Raw genomic sequence first — 22,255 nt, 5'->3', positions numbered from 1 at the left:
GGATCCATTCAAGATCCAGAATATTTCCATCATCATAAGGATTCTTCATGTTGACCCCCTTTTTTTATCAGACAACCTAGATTTTATTTTTATTTTTTTTTTCAATATATGAAGTTTATTGTCATATTGGTTTCCATACAACACCCAGTGCTCATCCCAAAAGGTTCCCTCCTCAATACCCATCACCCACCCTCCCCTCCCTCCCACCCCCCATCAACCCTCAGTTTTTTCTCAGTTTTTAAGAGTCTCTTATGCTTTGGCTCTCTCCGACTCTAACCTCTTTTTTTTTTTTCCTTCCCCTGACCACACCCACTTCTGTCTTGTGCCTGACCCCGCCTTAACAACCCTTAAACACTAATCCATTTTCATTTCGATAATTTTATCATTTCAAGAATTTAGAATGTAGTCATGTAGAATATAACCTTTGGGGGTTGGCTTTTTTGCACTCAGCATAATTTCTCTTGAAATCATCCAGGTTGTTGACTATATCAATACTTGGCTCCTCTTTATTGCTGAGTAGTATCCCATCCCATGGATATACCATAGTTTGTTCGACAGCTTGTCAGTGTGAGGGCATCTGGGTTGTTTCCAGTTTGGAGCTCTTGTGAAAAGAGTTGTAAATATTTGTGTGCAGGTTTTTGCATGAATATACATTTTCATTTCTTTGGGATAGGTGCCCAAGAGCCAAATTACTGGGTCGTATGGTAAGCATATGTCTACTTTTTAAAAGAAAATGACCAACTGTGTTCCAGAGTTGCTGTACCATTTTACACTCTCATCAACAGTAATATCAGTGACCCAATATCCTCACCAACGTTGGTGTGGTCACTATTTTGCTTTTTGTTTTTGTTCTTCTAATAGGAGGGTAGTGATATCTCATGGTTTTAATTTGCATTTACCTGATGGCTACTGATGTTCAGCATCTTCCAGTGTGCTTCTTTGCCATCTGTATATGCTCTTGGATGCAATGTCTTTTTTTTTATCTTTTTCCCATTTTCTCCATTTGGATTATTTGAATTTTTTTTTTTTTTCTTTACTGTTGAGATGTGAGAGTACTTTGCATTATCTAGATACTTTGCATTGTCTAGATACTGGTCCTTTCAAATGTGGTCTGAAAATATTTTCTTCCAATCGGTAACTGGTCTTTTTATCTATATATTATCTATCTACTTAATTTTATTAATAGAATTTACTATAGAGCAAAGTTTTTTTTTAATTTTTACAAAGACCAGTGTATTAGGTTTTATGGATTGTGATTTTGGTGTCAATTCTGGGAACATTTTAGCTAGCCTCAGATCCCAAAAATTTTGTTCTAGGTTATTAACGAAAAGTTCTATGCTTGACATTTAAGTCTGCAACCCATTCTGAGTTAATTTTTTTATAAGATGTATAAATTTTGTATAGATGTAAGTCAAAGCTCTCTCTCTCTCTCTCTCTCTCTCTCTCTCTCTCCCTCTTCTTCTCCTTCTCCCTCTCCCTCTCTCCCTATTTTTGTGCTTGTGGATGATCAATTACTCCAATACCATTTGTTGAAAAACTACCTTTCCTCCATTGTATTGGTTTTGTGTCATTATTAAAAGTCAGTTGGGCATATATGTGTGGGTCTATTTCTAAATTCCATGTTTTGTTTCATTGACCTGCCTATACGTCTGCCAATACCACACAGTCTTGATTACAATCAAATAGTAATCTATTGTTGTATTTACTATAATAATATCCTATTATATAGATATATAATATTAATGTAATATTAGTATATTAAATGATATACTGTTGTAAAATAAGTCTTGAAATTAGACAATTCATCCCAACATATTTTTTAACAAAATTGGTTTAGCTATGCTAGTTTCTTCTATGTGAAGTTTAGAATAATTTTATATATATCTACAAAAAGTTTCTCTGAATTTTGTTGAGAATTTTGTTAAACCTTTGTATCTATTTGGGAAGAATTGACATCTTTAATATGCTGAGACTTGGCAGTCCATGAATATGATATGTCTTTCCAGGTCTCTTGGGTTTCTTTCTTTTTTTCTTTAAGTTCTTTTTTTTTTTTTTTTGACATAGCTCATAGGCATGTGAGAATATGAGCAGCTGAAGGGAAGAGAAAGAGGGAGAGAGAGAATCCCAAGCAGACTCTGTGCTGTCAGTGCAGAACCCATGGGGGCTTGATCTCACAAACCATGAGATCATGACCTGAGCCGAAATCAAGAATTGGTTACTTAACCGACTGAGCCATGCAGGCGCCCCAGATCTCTCAGGTTTCTTCCATCAGCATTTTATAGTTTTCAGCATACAAGTTCTGTACATTTTGTTAGATCTATACCCAAGTATTTAAATTTTGAGCGATTTTAATAATGCTGTGTTTATATTTCTACATTTTATTTCCTTTTGATTTTATTTTCTTTTTGCCTTATTTACACCAGCTAGATTAGAACTCAAAGCACTAAATCGAACAGATGGTAATAGTGAACATCCTTGCTTTATTGATGATCTTGGGGGATAGCATTTAGTTTTTCACCATGAAGTAGAATACTAACTATAGTGGGGTTTTTTTATATAGGAGATCTTTGTCAGATTGAGGAAGTTTCCCTCTATTCCTGGTTGTCGGAGAGTTTCAATCATGAATGGGTGCTGAATTTTTCTGCATCTATTTGTATCATCATGTTATTTTTTCTTCTTTAGCCATTAATATGGTGAATATGTTGTTTGATTTCAGAATATTGGAACAGATTTACATCTGTGGAATAACCTTCAAGTGGTCATGGTATATAATTCTTTTTACATATTGCTGAGTTGTATTTGCTAGTATAGTATGAAGGATTTTAAGTCTATGTTTGTTAGGGATATTGGTCTATGTGTTTCTCTTTTTCTACTATGTTGGCTGGGTTTAGTATCAGGATGACATTAGAGTCATAAAATAAATTGGAAATTTTCCCCTCTTGGATTTTTTAAAAACAATTGTATTGAATATGTGTTAAATCATCTTTAAATATTGGTTAGAATTATCCAACAAAACCATCTGGGCCTGGAGTTTTCTTTTTGAGACAAGTTTTAAATTATAAATTCGATTTCCTTAATAGTTAAATGGTTATTCATATTGGGTGAGTTGGGGGTAATTTGTATTTTTGAAGAATTGGTCCACTTCATCTGAGTCATCTAAGTTCTGTGTTTAGTGTTTGTAGTTTTCCAGTATTGTCTTTACGTGTCTGTAGTGATATACCAGTTTCATTCCTGATTGGCAATTTGTGTCTTCTCTCTTTTTTATTTGTCAGGAATCCTGGAGCCTTGCCAAGAAGTTTATTGATCTTTTCAAAGAACCAACTCATAGCCTCATTGATTTTCTCTATTGTTTTTCTATTTTTAATTTCATTTATTTGTGCTCTTATCCTTATCCTTAGTAGTACTGGTGGTAGTAGTAGTAGTATTTTGCCTTAGATTGATTTTACTCTTCTTGTTCTTGGTTGTTGAGGTTGGAGTTTGGATTATTCATTTGAGACTTTTCTCTTCTAATGTATGCAATTAGTGCTATCAATTTCCCTCTGAGCACTGCTATAGCTGTGTCCTGCAAGTTTTACTATGTTCTATTTTCATTTTCATTTACTCCAGTGTTTTTTTTTCCTTGAGACTTCCTCTTTGACCTACGGATTATTTAGAAGTGTGTTGATTAGTTTCCAAGTGTTTAGAGATTTTCCTATTATCTGTCTACTACTGTTTTCTGGTTTGATTCTATTTTGGTCAGAAAATATTGTATGATTTCACTTGTTTTTAATTTGTTGATAATTACTTTATGGACCAGGATATGGCCTATGTTGGAATATATTTATGGGCACTTGAAAAGAACGTGTATTCCTCTTTTGTTGGGTGTACATTCTAGAAATATCGTTTAGATCCTGTTTGTTGATGATATTAAGTTCCTATATGCTTGCTAATTCTCTGTCAGTTCTGTCCATTGTTGAGAGGTACGTTGAGTTTACAGTTGTAATGATGGATTTGTCTATTTTTCTTTCTATTTTACCACTTTTACTCCACATATTTTGTAGCTCTTTTGTGTATGTGCATTCAAGATTGTTATGTTGTTTTGTTGGATATTCTTTGTTATCATTTTATGATGTTTATTTCTGTCTCTGGTAATTTTTTATTGAAGTTCTTTTACTTGATATTAATGTTGCTACTCCTGCTTTATTAAATTAATGTTTGCATAAAACAGATATAATATATCTATGTATAGGTATAACATATAACATAAACACATAACACACATACATGTTTTACCATGTTTTTACTTTCAACCTGTGTATATCATTGTATTTGAATTGAGTTCCTTTTGGACAGTATATAATTCAGCCATCTTTTTAAAAATCCACTAAGCATATCTCTGCCACTTAATTGGCATATTCAGACAATTTACATTCAATTTAATTTTTGATATGTTATAGCGTAAGCACACCAGTTTCTTCTTTGTTTTTTTCTTCTTTGTTTCTCATATCTCCTGTCTTCCTGTGGGTTTTTGAAACAATTTTTAGAATTTTTAGAATTTTGACTTACCTAGTATTTTTCAGTGTATTTCTTTATGTAGTTTTTAGAGAGGCTGTTTTATGTATTAGATCATATATACATAACTTATCACAGTGTACAATGGGTGTATATTTTACTAGTCCTAGTGAAATCAGAAACCTTACCTCCCTTTTTGTACTTGTGTCCATACCCATTTATAATTGTCTTAAATATTTCCTCTACATACACTTAGAACCACATTAGACATTGTTAAATTTTTGTTTCCACCATCAAACATAATTTAGAAAACCTCAGAGAATGAAAGTCTATTGTTTTTACTCATAAATTTGTTATTGAATTCTTTATTCCTTTCTAAAAGTCCAAGGTTCTTTTATCATCTCCTTTCTATTTAGACAACTTCCTTTGCTATTATTTTAATGTGGGTCTACTGTTGAAAAATTATATTATTTTTCCTTCATCTGATAATGTCCTGATTTCCTCTTCATTCCTAAAAGATATTTTCCATGGATATAGGGTTCTGGACTGACAGCTCTTTTTCTCAGCCTTTAAAAATATTGTATCCCTTCCTCTGGCCTCCATGGTTTCTGATGAGAAATTTACTTGTCAGAATTGTTTTTCCTCTGAAGGTAAGGTTATGTTTTTCTCTTGCTGCTTTCAAGATTTTTTCTTTGTCTTTAGTTTTCAGAAGTTTGACTATGATATGTTTTGGTGTGGATTTCTTTGCTTTTTTCCTTGCTTGTGGTGTGTTCATACTCTTAAATCTGCATGCCTTTTGCTAACTTTTGGGAGTTTTGGGCCATTTTTAGCATATTTTATGCCTTACCCTCTTTCTCCTCTCTTTTTGGGACTCCAATGGCACAAATGTTTTATCTTTTAGTATAGTTCCACAGTTTCCTAAGTCTCTGTTTACTTTTTTAAAGTATATTTTCTCTGTCTGGTTCAGATTGGATAATTTTTATTGTTCTTTCTTCTTATTCACTGGTTCTTTCCTTTGCTCCCTGCATTTTTTTTTAATTTATCGTAGTTACCATGTTTTTCAGTTCTAAAATTCCCATCTGGTTATTCTAGAAAGCTTCTATGTCTTTGCTAACACTTTTAATTTTTTTTGTTGTTCCAGCCATGTTCATAATTTCTCACTGAAGCATTTTCATGATGGCTACTTTAAAATCTTTGTGAGATAATTCTAATATCTCTATTATCTTGGTGTTCACAAGTATTGATGTCTTTTTACATTTAGTTTGAGATGTTTCTTTTTTTTAATGTTTATTTATTTTTGAGGGAGAGAGAGACAGAGACAGAAACAGGGCATGAGGCGGGGAGGGGCAGAGAGAGAGAGGGAGACACAGAATCCAAAGCAGACTCCAGGCTCTGAGCTGTCAGCACAGAGTCCGATGCAGGGCTTGAACTCACGAACCGTGGGGTCATGACCTGAGCTGAAGTTGGATGCTTAACCAACTGAGCCACCCAGGCGCCCCCCTTTTTTTTTTAATTTTTTTAATGTTTATTTAGAGATGTTTCTGCTTCATTGTATGACAGATTATTTTCAGTTTTATATTATTATTTAATTATAATATTACTATTATTTAAACTTTTGATTTTATCTAGATTCCTCTGACACTACTCCAGCAGAGAAAGGGCGTACACTTGTCATTGCAGGTATAGACGGAAGTCCAAGTCTCTCCCTCCTGGCTAGCATTGACTCCTGAGTGGGAGGGCTCTGTGTTACTGCTGGGTGGTGGTGAGCGTTCCTATTCCCCACTAGGCATCCATTGATACTTTATTAGCTAGGAGTAATGGGAGTGCTTTGTTACTGCTCCCATGATGGCCTTTGCTGGTACCTTACAGGTTGGGGAATTGTAGGGTTGGGCAGTTTCTAATGTCCCAACTCTCCACTTGGCCTTCTCTGTCCAACACAACCTTAGTAGGGAGAGAGAAGAGTGCCTCATTATTACTGAGTTGCAGTGGAAGTCCAGGATCCCTATCTGGAGTCTACTGATGATAATACATCAGGTTAGAGACTTTGTTATCCACTGACAGGGACAAAAGTCCCAATCCCAATTCCCTACTCAGACTTCCTTACACCACCCTAGGATTGGGGAGAGGAGGTTAGGATGCTTTGTTCTAGCCTAACAAGGGTCAGTAGGAGGCTCCTCATTGGGCCTTTGCAGGTTAGGGATGGCTGTGTGTGTGGTGTCTGACTGGAGCAAAGTGGTATTGTCCCAGTGCTTTCTGTCTTTCTGTGCTGCTGCTTTCTTGGTTCTTTGGCTACAGAGAACAGGCTTTTGCTGGGAGCTTCTCTGGTCTGCACCAGTTGGTGTCTCTGGGTTGTCAGCTTCTTCAGCTTTAAGTTTGGATATTTGAGGCAAAACTAAAATCCAAGGAATTAACCACGGTGTTGTTCCTTGGGTCCTGAGGTCCCTAGCTGTTCTGTCTTCTTCTCTTCATCTTTCAGAGTCTCCTTACATTTGTCTTACGTATGATGTCCAGAGTTTTTTCGTTGTACCTAGCAGAAGGATTAGGAAAAACTATCTACTACATCTTCCTGGAAGTGAATTTCACCTGTTTCTTTCTTTTTTTTTCTTTTTTTATATATTTTTTTAATTGGGAAGGCAGCATATTCAATTTTCACAGTAGTTTCTTTAAGGAACTTAAACAGAATGATTAAAAACTGACTAATAAATTTTCTATTAAAAAAGAGAAAACTTGAAACAACACATCTCTATCTGTAATGTACTTTTAAATACCCATTTCATTTTTACTTTCCAATTTCTGCTAGTTTGTTTCTTGATTCCTTTATCACCAATAAAGTCTCCTTTAGCATTTATTGAGACACTTACATTTAGAAGTGAGCTTTTCTCACTTGAAAGTTCTCTCTGAATGACTCCCGTATGGGCGGGGGAGGGGGGGGTGGGCAGGTTCATTTGATTCATTGCTATTACCCTGTGCCTGTCACAAGGCCAACCCACATTCTAGTACTTAATAAATACCTGCTGAATAAGTGAATGAGAACTGAAAATCTAAATTTTTCTTTCTGTAAGAGCTTATCTACTTGATTCTTGCTATGCTGAAGCATGAGACATAGGTGTCTGTCGCCCATGCTTGATTTCCACCAGGCACTCCAAGCATGTGCTTAGGGCATTAGCAAAATTTGCCCAGAATTTTGCAACCTAGAAGAAAGCAATTTTAATTTCAGCACATGTGTCAGTTTTTGTTTTATGGTTTAGAATTGTTTGTATTTTGAATTACAAATGGGGAAGATGCCAGAATGGTTCCCGTGTGTGTGTGTGTGTGTGTGTGTGTGCATGTGCGCATGTGTGCACATGTGCATATTCCCTCCTATCATTTCAAAAGAAAGTGACCCAAAGAACATGGCATAAAAAAGACCTAGACTATTTTTAAGGTCTGTTTCCTAGATCCCTGAATCTTTTTTTTTTTTTTTTGATGATGACGATGATTGATTTTTAGTTAAATCATGGTTTGATTATCTTTAAACCTTTGCCATGTAATGTGTGTTGTGTGGCTGTATATCCATGGAGGAGGGATAATGTTAGCCCATCGTTTGGTAAAGTCCTGCAAATAATTTTTTTGCAAGCATAATTATACTTTAGATAAAGATCTCCCATTACCAAACCATTTTTTTTAATGGAGGAGAGAACATGATTCTTTTTAGTACTACTGAGTATGTTTGGTTTAAATACTAATAATGCTTGTTTTCCCGCCTGGCTTTAGATTCTGCTTAAGGAAATGGTGAAAGATTTAATTCACTGTACTTTTGTTAGAAAGTCTGGAAGTGTTCCTCCATGGGAACTTTGGTCGCCTGCTAGAATGGAAATTCACTGGGGAGGGGGAACCATTTCATTTTATTGCCTGAGAGGTGTTGATAACATTCCCTACATCTTTCAAAGGCATCTTTCAAGCCAAACAGGCAAACTGTAGCTAGCGAAGGAACAGAAAGAGCACTACTTACATGAGTCATTCTCAGCAAACCAGCACAGCAGCTGTGCTAGGTACTGATGAGGATTACCACAGAACCCAGTTGCAAGGTTTTGTGTGGTTGAAGAGACAACTAGCTCTCTCTGGGGACCACTTTGAAGGAGATTGAAGCAATAATGCATCCCTACTGTTGCTAGTGGATTTTGTGGCCATGTAGTACAAAATGTGTGCCAGATAAAATCAGAAAGTAATAGAAAGCAAGAAGAATCACACAGATTTTAAATCTTAATGTGAAAGACTAAAACAAATGTCCTGAGCTTGTTGCATGTATTAGTAAGGAGTAGGAGACAGAGGATGGGATGCCTTTAACTCAGAACACTTGCAGGGCTTCCGTCTTTTCATTTGAGAACCATTTGGGTGTGTTGTGAAATAAAGTTGCAGAGTAGGCATGTTCAGACCTTTATTTGCTACAGTTAGTAGGAAAGACTCCCCCCCCCCCCCCCACCACCTTAAATAAAAGAAGCCAGAGTTTTCTGTGCAAACTGAAACAGGCGTTGCAAGAATCAGATTCACTTTGGACGAGTCTTCACATTCCAAGTCCTCGTTGCATCAGGCAGCACAATTCCATCTCTGGTTGATGGGCAGAAAAAGTGGGCAGCTTGCCAGGTAGACGTTTCCATGACTCCCAGCCCCCAAAGGTGATGCGTTTTTCAGCTAATTCAATGAAGAGTGGGCTGAACTTTGGGTCTAAACGAGACAATAGCTGCCTTCGCAGTATCAGCAGAATGGTTTGATGGGAATGCACTCTACATTTGGCAGAGAATCATGTGACCTTACGACTGAGATTTTGTGATGGTGCCAACGGAGACTTGGAAAGCAGCAACCGTCCTGACTTTTTTCTTCTTTTCTAGCATGGCTCAGAAAATGGTGGATCTTAATACTTGACTTTAGCCAGACTCAGCAAGCGACTGAGCTTTGAAGCACAACTTCGCCTTTATTCTGGGTTTTTGGCAGGCCACCAGGAGGCTGTCCCTTTCACGCCTGATAAATTCTGCTGCTTATCTCTAAATAGGAAAAAAAAAAGAAAAATAAAAATTGTATGTGCTTTTTTTTTTTACTGCATTTTTTAATGTTAATCACCCTTTCTGCTTGCTGAAGAATCCAAGTACCTTTTTTTTTTTTTTTTTTTTGGTTTATAATGAACAGGCATTTGAACAGGGCAAACAGGACGGCCGCAGCAGTGAGCATGAGATCATTGCAGCAGAGTAGCAAACTGGCACCCTGCCTTCTCACCCTTTTGGTTCAGGAGACAAACGTGTGCAATCCTCATTTCTAAAGTCAGCTCAGCCTGGAAGGATTCCTGGTCTCTCCCACCTTCTACCATTCTGCTGCCAGGGACAGCAAGGATTGGTGCAGCTTCTGCGCAGTGCTTTGTGCCTGGAATACCGAGAAGGAAGAAAAAGAAGACAAGCACCCTGGTCCTTTTTTTCCAAGAAATAACAGGAGCCCTGAAGAAAAAAAAAATCTGAGTTTGTCCTACTTCATGCAACAGTGCTGAAAAAAAATGAGACGCTCCTGCTCAAAAACAAAAACAAAAACAAACAAACAAAAATCCAAACCAAAACAAACCAAAAAAAAGCAAACATTGGCTTGTATACCTACAGAGACATCGGGCTTTGTAAAGCAGCTTTGTAAGGCAACATAACCAAATGAGCCTTCCTTATTTTTATTATTTCAAAAAATATGGCATAATTAGCAATATATTGCACTTGGTGAAATCGCACCTTTCATATCAGGTATAACTTTTTTTGTTGTTTCTTTTTAAGCCTACTCTTATATAAAAGGGGAACCTTGAACTTTCAATGTACTCTTATTTAGCTCATCACCCACTTTACTCTTATTAACTTTTTCCTTTTGCTGTCTTGCTCTAATCCTGATTAGAATAGAAACTTAAGTAAAAATAGAAAAATGTCTATGGAAAGGACGGTACATGTTTTTACTTTTGTTATACATCGAAGTTTGGAAAGACATTAATATGTTATCTATGCTTTTCATGTACAGTTTTAGTTTTTGCTATCTAAGAAAAGTGAGCGTTTAGTCCTAGCTGTTTAAAGAAACTAAAGCTTTCGTTTGCTGTGACTCATAATTTGAAATGTGGAAGAAGAAACTTTTTGAACTTCTAAAAAAAAAGGGTCATATTAGAAGATACATTAAACTACTGACAAATAAAATTAGTTTGGGGGAAGTTATATTTAAACTATTTACCAGGATTTCAGTATAACCGAAATAGAGACGTAAAGATCATGTTCTCAGTTGCTAAGTAAAAAAGAAGCTTGTTTCACAATAATACTCTCTTTTAAAATATATTTTAAAAGAAGCATTTGTCTTAGGGCAGTTCCAGAGAGTGCTGGAAATATCCATTAAGTATTTTAGTGGAAAAAGTACATACAAACTTGTTTTAAGTTTAAAGCAATGATTGGCTCAGTAGATAAATGCATTGCATTCTAATTATTTTGTCTATTTGTACAAGTAAATTGCTAAGCAATTTAAGCATTTCATAACAAAACCCAGTTTTGCCTGGTTCAGTGGGAAAGGATTAGCAGATGTATTCCACCTATTTTAATTTTGATTAAAACTGTTTCTAAACATGTTCAAAAATTGCTAAAAAGAGAAAGTGCTTCTTAAAAATACAGCGTATATGAATGAAGACTATGATTTGCATATTAAGAATTGGTGCTATAATATTTTCCACGAAAAGAATAAACTTTAAGCAAACTGTTGTGCTTTTAAAATCATATTTTATCATATTGAAAATATGTAGGGTAAACAAAGAGAAAATATTATAGAACTGATGCATTCTACCTTCTTTTTTGTTATTCCATGAAGAATTATGGGAAATTGCAATTACCCTATATACTGATAATATTCAAATAAAACGTTTTATTAAGTTTATCGGTTATTGTTCACTAATTATTTAAAAAATAGCCCTTGCTCCTTCATGCTGCCTCAGCTAATGGAGCATCAACTTTCACAGGCTTAATTAACATTTATAAACCTGTTTTCATGTTTCAAGATCCTTTAGTTGAAAAACATTATTTTAAATGTTATTTTTAGGAGCCATTAATCTCTACACTCTTAATTATCTTATTAAGCTCCATGCCAAATCCAAATCTCTTTTCAGCTTTCACTAGTTCATTGTGCAAAACCTAGTCGCTTCTTTAACAGCCATGCCTCCTTTCACTTTCAAAACTGTTACTGTGAAAACAACACCAACCAAAATGAACGCATAAATGCAAACTATGAAACCACATTATATGTCATATGAGTAGCCTTGGGTGGGGCTCTGTGAGTCTTCCAAGCCTTTAAAAAAAAATACTTTAAAAGGTTTTGCCCATTTTGACATTGTGTTTTGTTCTCGACCGTCTACCTTCATTCCCACCATCCAGCCAGATGATTCTCCTAGACAGCAGTTGTCTGATATTTCTCCTTTTGTGGTTGTTTTAGGGAAAAACTTAAAATGGATATGAGAAGTGAAGAAAGTGATCATAGGAGAAAATCATCTCAGGTAAAAACAAAGAGCAAAAGAGCAATTAATATTTAATATTTTTAAAGAAAAAAATAAAACAATTTTGACTGTGTTTAGTGATAAGAATTCGTTTCATATTCTCTATGGCTCTAGCTGTTGGAATTTTCATTGATGGCTTGAGAATTTATACTGTTACCTACCTTTGTGAAAAATTTTATGTCTGAGTTTGTGATCAGTGTGCAGTTTGAGTCCCTTTGAATTCTGTATCTATATACCCATTCATGTAGCTATACATCCATTCATAGAACGGTTGAATAGAAAGTAATTTAGAAAAAGAAAATATATATTTTTTTCATTTGTCATACCATATAAAAGGAAGTGAAATCTGGGGGGAGGGAATAAAGTTGTGCTGTTTTCAAAAAATGATCTACTAAGATAATGAAACCAAAATATACATTCTTATAGTTATGATAAAACCCAAAACAAATGTTGCTTTTTATTTCACATCTAAATTTATTAATATATGTTGAGACATTTTTACTATAATTAAATGCATGATTGTTGATTTTTTACTGTGGTTTTTAATAAAGTATGGCAATAATTAGAAAACAAATAATGGCAAAAATTATGTAGACCAAATCATCTATTTAAAGTTTAAAAAACACATTTCATTTATTTCAAAACATGCAAAAACACTAAGTAATTTTTATGTAGTGTTACTATTTTTCACAATGAAGATATAATTTAGAAATGCTAAATATTGTGGATATGAGTGATACGATTAATGATTGTACAACTTACAATTTTGTTGCTGTTGAGCTTAAAATCTTTAAAAAAACGTGAGTGTGGCTGGCTTTAGGTTTATTCTTTGTGTGTTTGCTTATTGTCTGGTGGTTTAAAATTTTTTTAGTGACGATTTATTTTTTCCCAACCTGTTGACCAGGTAAGAGTTGTATGTAGCTATATAGTATGTTTAAGAATATCTTTTTTTGAAAAATAAATTTAAGTATATTGTGTTGAAGAGGCAAGATATATTCTCTTTTATGCAATAGATCTGGAGTATAAATTTTAGTAGTAGTAACATTGCTAGTAGTAATAATGCTTGTTAGTATGTCATTAATTTTGGTTTTCTGATAATAGTTTATCCAAATATAGTTCATTTCAGTTTTATTCCAACTATAGACACATATGTATACATTTAATACTTTTCAATAACTTCCTGCATTCTCTGCCTAGTCAACAGAATCTTACTTGTTTTATGAGAAAGTTACAATGTTACCCATTCCTTAAAACCACTAACCGAGGTTTTATAAAAGAGTTAAAACAAGCAGAGTCTGACTCTTACACAATTAGCTTAATAGTTAATTTGGTCTTAATTATAGGCTGGTAATACTACATTCATGCCTCACAATTACATAATTCATACATGCATGTATATATCCTTTTTTTTCTTTTAAAACTCGTCATTAATTAGAACAGTCCAAATACAAAATATTCACTATTAAAACAAAAGTTATCTGTGAAAAATATTTCAATATACTAGTCTTTAAATTCTCATGTATAGAAACCTGTATTTAGTGTAGGATATTTATGAAGGCCTTTAACTGGGAATATGTATACTAAAAGCATTTTAGCATTTAAAATATTTATACTAAAAGATCGATATGATTATTTTCATTTAATTTCATCAGATATTTACAACAAATTCTGCATTAATAGGGAGCCCAAGTGAGATGTTGCCCATTGGCATAAACCCGTAGATCCGATCTTGTGGTGAAGTGGACTGCACAAGCTCGCTTCTATGGGTCTTTGTCAGTGTGGTAATCTAACAAAATGTTATAGACAAATGCCGTTAAATAAATTTTAGTCAAGCTCCTGTTAAATTTCAGTTGATTACTTTTGAAGAATTTATATTTTTCTTTGTTTCTCATGTATATATTAACCCTCATCTGTCTTTAGAGGCAGGCTTCAATTGTTGAACACTAGGAAGGGTTTATAACAGCCATTTAAGTTTGAATCCAAGTATAGTAAATTACTTAAGAAACTTGAATCTTTATAGCAGGGTTTGAAACATGGTCTGAATAGATCCTGTTCAGATACTTAAGTTCACATTATAGTGGTTAGTATACCTCATCGACTTCAATAAGGAAATTAAAGGTTATAACTGGGATTTATGTATTACTATTGAGCTGTTTTCTCTTGAAAAATGAAGTTGAATGCTATTTCTTTTTAATATTATTAATTACTGGGAGAACTATGCCAGGAGAGATGTCAGAGGACATTTTGTATGACCTGTGCTGGAAATCCAAGAGGTTAGGATAGTCCTAGGAGACACATATTAAGTTCATTGGTGAAATGTTAGCGTATTATATCTACATCCTTGCCAAGCCCTTAGGTGTATGGCCGCCATATTTGGAGGAGCTGACTGAAGATATGATAAGGAGTTTGAAGCAACATTGGAAGCTGTGTGCATCCGGGTTGAGGTAGTAGGTTGTATGGTTTAGAGTTACACCCTGGGAGTTAACTGTACAACCTTCTAGCTTTCCTTGGAGCACACTTGAGCCATCGAGGAATCCTTCACCACTTTAATCTGATCAAGCCAATTTCTGTGCAAGAAGGTAATGTGTCATGAGTATTTTGGATAATTAATTTGAGGCTTTATTACATTAAAATGATCTTTTCATCCCTAAATACTAGATTATTCCATTTGAATCTTCTTATAAAAATTGGCAAGATGGTATTTCTAATAGGTTGTTACTTTATGAGCGAACATTTTTAGGAACTGGTGAGCAGTGACTTAAACTGCATTGATATTGCAACTCTTCAGTCACAGGTTCACAAAATTTGACTCTTAATTTTGCAAAGGGATCATTGGTCTCTCTTTCTATTCTATTGGCTACTTAGACACTACGGTAAAACAAAACCAAAAATAAAAAAACAAGTCTGCTGGTATCAATGATCTAATAGCACGTTGTCTGAGTCTTTCTTATGACACATCACTTTCTCCCTTATATTATGGTTATCTATGTGCTTGTTTATTTTTTTCCCAGTATATACTAGACTGTAAGCCCCTTGAGGGCAAAGTCCATGCCTTATTTTTCATTGTATCCCCTACAGTGGTTTACACATAAGATCTAAATATTTATTGGATGAATGAATGGAGTATAAGATCTCACCCTGTGATGAGTTTCTACTGAATATTTGAATGAATTACAAAAATAGTCACAAATTTGAGTATTGTGTGTTGGTCCTGAAATTTACCTAAATTTAATTCCCACACTGCTCTGCATCAGTTAATATACTTGCTTTTTTTTTTTTTTTACTGTGTTGAGTGTGCCCATTCATCCTAGACATACAATTTAAAATTTAGAATTACTCTTTCCCTGGAATAAAAATAGAGCAGATTCATTTTTATTAATAATTTCATTATAGTTTATAACCCTAAATTTAGATTGTGCGTATTTCGTTTGAATTTTTAAATTCCTTGATTTCTAGATAAATAGTTTTTCTTTCAGCATCAATTTTACAAATCAGCTTTTTGTGTTTTGTATACTTCCCTTGTATTCTACCTTTTATTTTTGTACAGCTACATCTGTTGAATAAACCAGAAACAGCAATATAATAAGTATGTAAGAAATTAATAATAAGTATATGAAGTATAATAGAGGATTAGATCACACTTTTGTTTGAAGGGAAGGTACCTGTAATATTCTGTCTGTACAAAGCAAATGAGTCTCTTTGGAGTCCATTAAACTGCCATAAATTTTAGTGGCAATTAATGGTGTAACTTATATAGAGAAACTAGTTTATATAGATCATCTTTCAGTCACAGAATTAAATAGTTGTAGATATTGGAACCTTAAACTCTATGTATGAAACATTGAATACATTAGAAAAGATTTTTAGAGGGGCGCCTGGGTGGCGCAGTCGGTTAAGCGTCCGACTTCAGCCAGGTCACGATCTCACGGTCCATGAGTTCGAGCCCCGCGTCAGGCTCTGGGCTGATGGCTCGGAGCCTGGAGCCTGTTTCCGATTCTGTGTCTCCCTCTCTCTCTGCCCCTCCCCCGTTCATGCTCTGTGTCTCTCTGTCTCAAAAATAAATAAAAAACGTTGAAAAAAAAAATTTAAAAAAAAAAAAAAAAAAAAGAAAAGATTTTTAGATATAAATATGTTAAGAACCCTAAGATACTGGCAATGTGGTGATAAGCTTCCTATAGAACACTCTGGCATCCAGAATATCTCAGAATCTAGAATTTGCCAACAGTGGTGAGGAAGGAACTTTTGAATCACCAAAGGAAGAACACATGAGCCTTAGAAAGCTGAATACCAATAATTTCAAGCAAAGTTATTTGAGTAGTACGCAGAGGTTAAATACTAGTATTCTTAAGGCTCCTGGATGGCTCAGTAGGTTGAGCATCTGACTCTTGATTTTAGCGCAGGTCATGATCCCAGGGTTGTGAGATTGAGCCCCACTCAGCATGGAGCCTGCTTAAGATTCTCTCCCTCTCCCTTTGTCCCTCTCCCCCCCCCCCCCAATAAATAAATAAATACTAGTAGTTGCTAAGAAGGAAGAGTCTTTTTAAGGACCAATCAAAAGATAGTGAGCAAGAGGCAGGAGACATAGACAAGAGAGTGAGAAAGAGACAGAGGAAATGAAGAGATGAGAAGGAAAGTACTCCTACCAAAGAAAAACAACGTTGTGCCTAATGGTAGCAGTTCTACACAAAAGTGTAAGAAGTAGACAACTGAGTGGTAAACAATTACATCTTTGTAAATAGTGTAGCCCTTGAGAGCCTAGAGTTCCTTTTTCACACACGTGTGTGTGTGTGTGTGTGTGTGTGTGTGTGTGTGTATGTGTATCCCAACACTCTTGTGTATAGCTTTGAAGACCAAGTCAGCATCTTTGACGGGCCAAATAGAATACTATTGCCCAGAAATGCCTGTTTCCACGTGTTGCAACAGAGTTAAGTGTATCACAGAAGTCAACTGTGGTGTACAGTGATAATATTCTGAAAATACCATGTCAAATGCATAGAATTGTGGTCTCTTATCTACCTTATCTAAAGTGAACTGTTATCATGAGAGAATAGTTTAAAACTTACAATGACATAGCTGTGATCAAAAGTGTTAGTCATACAGAAGTCATAATGATTCTGAAAGGCAGAGGATATGATTAGCATAAATGAAGAAAATAAAAACTCTTCTTTAGGGTGAGAATACTACATGGGGATGCTTTCACTAGTGATTAATTATGAATTTGCTCTTCCAACTATGGAGGTTATTTATCTTACTTTAGTTTTATAAAAAAATTATGGATGACAAATACACAGATTGATAAGATTATTTCAAAGAAGCCAAGATTCAGGACCACTGCTGGTATCAAATATCTAGGAATAGTTCAATTATGCCCAATAAACCAGGGGAAATATTGTACATTTAGAGAGTTAGAATTCAGTGAGGGAACAACTGTGTAGATTGAATAATTCCTGTAAGAATTTGAAGTGGTCAAGTTTTACTATGTAGCAAGATTTCCATATTTAGTAACAAAAGAAGTATGAAAATTCAGGAAACCATTAAATATCGGCAAATTTCACTTAACCACTGTCACTCTTGATATTTTGAGACTTTTTGTTCAGAGTAGCTGATTTTGTTTAGATGCTTTGTGGAATGAGGCAGGAGGAGTTGGAACTGGAAGCATGGAATCAGGGAGGGAGAAAGGAAGGAAAAGGAAAACCAACTGCAAATCAGTCAATTGGACCATGCTAGAAAAGTCTAATTTAGTTTATAACACCAGTTCATGTTAATACTCTTATATTACTTGTTATTATTAGTTCAGTGAACTATGAGGGAATCAGATAAATTACTTGGCAGTTGAACTGAGCCTTTTTGAAAACAATCCAGAAGTCCATGAACTATGCTATTAGAATAAATGAGTCTCTTTCTGTAAATAATTATTCTGTTTCTCTTATTCCCTATTATCAAGTGCTGACTCATGAGCATAGGTGATTCCCTAAGATTCCCCAAAAGATGTGATATGAAATTCTGCCACCCTGAACCTTACTTTGTACCCATGCCTGGATTCTCTTCCACTGAATGTAGGAATAATTCTTGAAGTCACTAATTATATCCTCTGCCTTTCAGAATTATTATGACTTCTGCATGACTCACATTGATCTTGGGGAGCACTGATACCTCCCTAAAAGACCTGTAAGGATTGCCTATGAAAGACCATGAGGTGAAGGATCTGACATACCGAGAGAGCATTCTTCTCTTACTTGTTTACTAATTGCTACCATCCACTACTATTTCCAAACAAACCTGCTCCATGTTAACATCATGTTCTTCAAGATTAGTGGATATCACTTCTTCATCCCCAAGTCCTTACTCTTTCTCTAAGAAGATTAGTGGATATCACTTCTTCATCCCCAAGTCCTTACTCTTTCTCTAAGGACTTTCTCAATTTCAAATTCTGATAGCCATTGAAACTTTTTTTTCCTACAGAGCTTTTTCTAACTTCCATTGGCAGTAAGTCCAAGTGTCCAAGGGGACTGTGACTTACTAGCACTGTATATACTTGTTTTTGAATTGTTGGATTGGGTTGAACTGTAGATCATTTATAGGCAATGGTGAGAAACTATACACACCTTAAAATAAACTATGCTTCAGCAGTAAAGTCCTATGTTATCTGAGATATTTCTAGACTCTTCAGAATATATCATTATGGGATAAGGGGTTTTTTTTAAACACAGTCTATGACGTTCAGTTAAGCCTGTGATATACGATTTGAAGGTGATTTATGAAATTAGTTACTCTCTATTATTTATACTAAACCTAAGCCCCTTGTGTACAGAAATAGCTGCCTTTTCCAAACTCACAACTCCCTACCCTAGTGCTCTGCATACATGATGAAATCTTTGGTGAATGAACAAAACATTTTTAAGTGAAACAAAAACATTATGTGATACATTAGGGTAATTCTATATTTAAGTATACTTCTTCAAGATTTTAAAGTTTAGAATTTAAGAGAAATTAGAAATATCATATTTAACTTTGGAGAAGTCTACTGGAGGGTAGTTCTTGATTTTTAAGTTGGCATTGTCTTGTGTGTGCCTTCATTTGTGACTTCTTTCTACTCCATGTGGAATGTGTGAGTTAAATAAACTACCCATGTCTCTCTCCTGTCTCTGATCCCTCTTAAATCCTATTCTGTTTCTCTTCATTCTGGACTCCTGGAACTCTTATTTGACCCTAATCATATTCAACCTCGTTTTTCCCATTACATTTTGTAGGTTTAGGTATGATCAGTGACGTTAGTTTGTAAGCTGTATAATTCATGCATTACATTTACTTAGTAAGAACTTAAGTAGTACTTGATTGAAATTAAAAATTAAATCTACATTTATAAGTGGTAAGAACCTTAGAGATCAATAACCCATTTTCCAGATAATGAAACTGAATGTTCAATGATTTTTGTCAGAACCAATCCACTAGTAATGGACACAGCCTAAATTTTTATCTAGGTCAATGATCTATGCAAGAAGATGTATTTTATGTATGCTATCAATATATTTTTAGGTAGTATCATTAAACAAATTGTAATTGATTGAAATAAGATGATAAAGTTTTATTTTTAAAAGACTACAAATAACACAATAATTTATCTGCACACTCAAATATGATAGATATAATTAATATCATTTAAAATGAACTCTGTATCCGTTTCATTTTTTCTTTTCAAGTAGAAATGCACTCTTACTATGGAGGCATAGAGAAAATTTTATCTACTTTCTAGTCCACTATGGTAATTCCCCTCCTTCTAGAACCCTTCTCTAGGGGAGAGGAGTATGGCCTAGCAGTTAGTGATATATCCTAAGTAAAAAGGGAAGAAATTGTGAATTGGTTAACCTGTTAGCATTATGTTTCTTGGAAGAATGAAAGTTAATATGAAATGGTAGCCATAACTAAGCTCACCTTCAGAGTTCAATTGCTTGTATCCTCCCCAAGATATACAAGATAGCATTATGTAAAACACTTTTACCAGGGATCATGCACTTGAATAGCTTCAGGGTCTAGGCAATATAGTAAGCCAGACTTGAAGACAAGAGGAAGTAACAGGGACTGTGGTAGACCAAAGATACAGTCACTCTCAAGGTATTTCAAAATGACTTCATCAGTCATTTGGCTCCCAAGGGCAGCCATTTTTCCATCTCCTACATGAAAATATCACACAGTAAAGCAAAATTGCAATAAATCTTCTCCTTTAATAAACCTAGAAACATCTTTTCTTACAGTTGACCTAGATAATTGGGAGTATCTATGATACCCTATGCCGATGCTATTATTTCAAATAGAGATGTCTGATCCATGATAGTCTAAATATTTCCTTGAATTTAATGGACTAATGGAAAATATTTACTGATCAACAACTATCAATTGCAATATTTGTTTGATGCTGTTTTAATGAAAGAAAGGTAGTAGTAGTGATTGTAGTAGTCCCAGTAGTACTATGTAGTTTTAGGTTTCCCTTTGTCTCTGAATCTCAATGTGCAAAAAAATGAAATCCTTATACTTTTTATTTCCCAAATAATTGATACTGTAAATAGATGGATAGATAACCTTTTGAAGTCAGAAAAAAATCAAAAGGTTAAATAGAGTGAACACAATTAAAGTTCAAGGGTTTTCATCTCCGTGTAATATCTTAGATTAGGGCAACTGAGTAGAGCTCAAGAATAAAGTAACTGGTGGTGTTGTTAATTGTATTTTATTGTGTGATAATTAAAAGACCAGTTATGCATACATCTGGAATTAGATCAGGTTCCTGTCCATAAATTTTTCAATATAATTTAATCCAATGAACTTAAATGTGCCAAATAGAAATGACACAACCAATTATGAAAACACTGAGTTTGTAGTAATGAAGAAGACTCATGTTTGCAGTGTTGCTGTGTGTAGTAGAAACCTTCCTATTAAATACAATTAGGATTAGCCGTTGATACCATGAAGATTTTTGAGAAATGGATCTTAAAAACTAACACATACATACAATACACATTTTGTTTAAATTTGAAAGCTTGATTGTATATTTGCCAGTATTTTTACACAAGCCAAGAACTACTCTTGAGTTTGGTTGCTGATTACAGTTCTTAGTCATGTTTTTTTTTTGTTTTTTGTTTTTGTAAATCCCTTAATGCATCATCTATGATTTCTAATTTCTGTTGTTGCTCAGACGTCTTTAAGCGCACATCTAATGCCAAGAAATCTAACAGCAGAATACTACTTTCTTTATGGTTGTTTCCAATCTTTTAACATTGTCTTAACCTACATCCAACTCTCTAGCATTTTTTAAAATATGATCATATTTTATAAAGTCTTTCCAAAATGTTAAGGTTTAGAAAACCCTTCATTCTTTTCTCACTCATCTTTAAATTGGTTTATATACTATTTAAATAAATGATACAATTTCACATTAACCTAACTGGCATAAACTGATTTGGGAACAAACATAACAGATTTCTGGCAAGCATACAAATCACTTGATGAGAGCAGAAATACTTGAGTGCTCTAGAACTTTCTGAGGTGATGGAAATGTTCTCTACATTGTCCAAAACAGTAACCATTAGCCAAGTGAGGCTGTTGTGCACTTGAAAGATGTCTAATGTGACTGAAGAAGTGAATTTAAGTTTAGTTAATTAAAATTTAAATAGCTACATGTGGATAGTAGCTAATGTATTGGACAGTGCAGTTCTGGAAAGGATCACACTTGCATTTAGCATGCTGGAGCATCTGTTGAAAATGTCAGCTAATCTGTGAAGTGGTAAGTGATTACAAGTATTTCCTCGGTAGCTGAATTAATATTTAGGGGAAGAATAACTTGGGAAACTCTAATTGATTTGGATTTCATTTTTGTTTTATTGTTTTTTATTTGTTTATTTTGTTCCTATTTGGGTATAGATTTAATTTGATGGGATTTTTAAAATTTATGCAAAAAAAGGCTGCCAAAACATTTGAAACTACAGAGGTTTGCAACTCTTTCTGAAGCATTCAGTCAACACAAACCTAATTAGAAAGCAAATGGCATTATTGCAGTAGCAAAACAAAAACAAAAATGTGTTCTTACTTTAGGATCATGGATACATAAGAGACATAGAATGAACTTGTTGAGTCTCTGGGGTCTTTGAAAAAATGTATAATACTTTAAAGGTATGTAGGTGTGTTTATTTTTCTGAGGAAGAAGTCCCAGCTCTTCTCAGATTATCCTAGCAGTCCATGATTTCCTGAAAA

The 22,255-nt window shown here is 34.5% G+C and overlaps 1 long non-coding RNA gene across 1 annotated transcript in view; it reads left to right on the top strand.

Annotated features, from left to right (window-relative positions):
• The window catches only part of LOC132683875 (uncharacterized), a 188,744-nt gene that overhangs the window by 98,831 nt on the left and 67,658 nt on the right, over positions 1 to 22,255 (top strand). Inside the window, exon 3 of the long non-coding RNA XR_013557856.2 lies at positions 11,953 to 12,013. This is a non-coding gene — a long non-coding RNA (uncharacterized LOC132683875). The remainder of the gene's footprint in view (positions 1 to 11,952; positions 12,014 to 22,255) is intronic.

Source organism: Panthera onca, chromosome C2 (assembly GCF_046562875.1).
Source record: "Panthera onca isolate mPanOnc1 chromosome C2, mPanOnc1 haplotype 2, whole genome shotgun sequence".
In the NCBI taxonomy this organism is placed as follows: domain Eukaryota; kingdom Metazoa; phylum Chordata; class Mammalia; order Carnivora; family Felidae; genus Panthera; species Panthera onca.
This window is presented reverse-complemented; position numbering and strand designations above follow the sequence as displayed.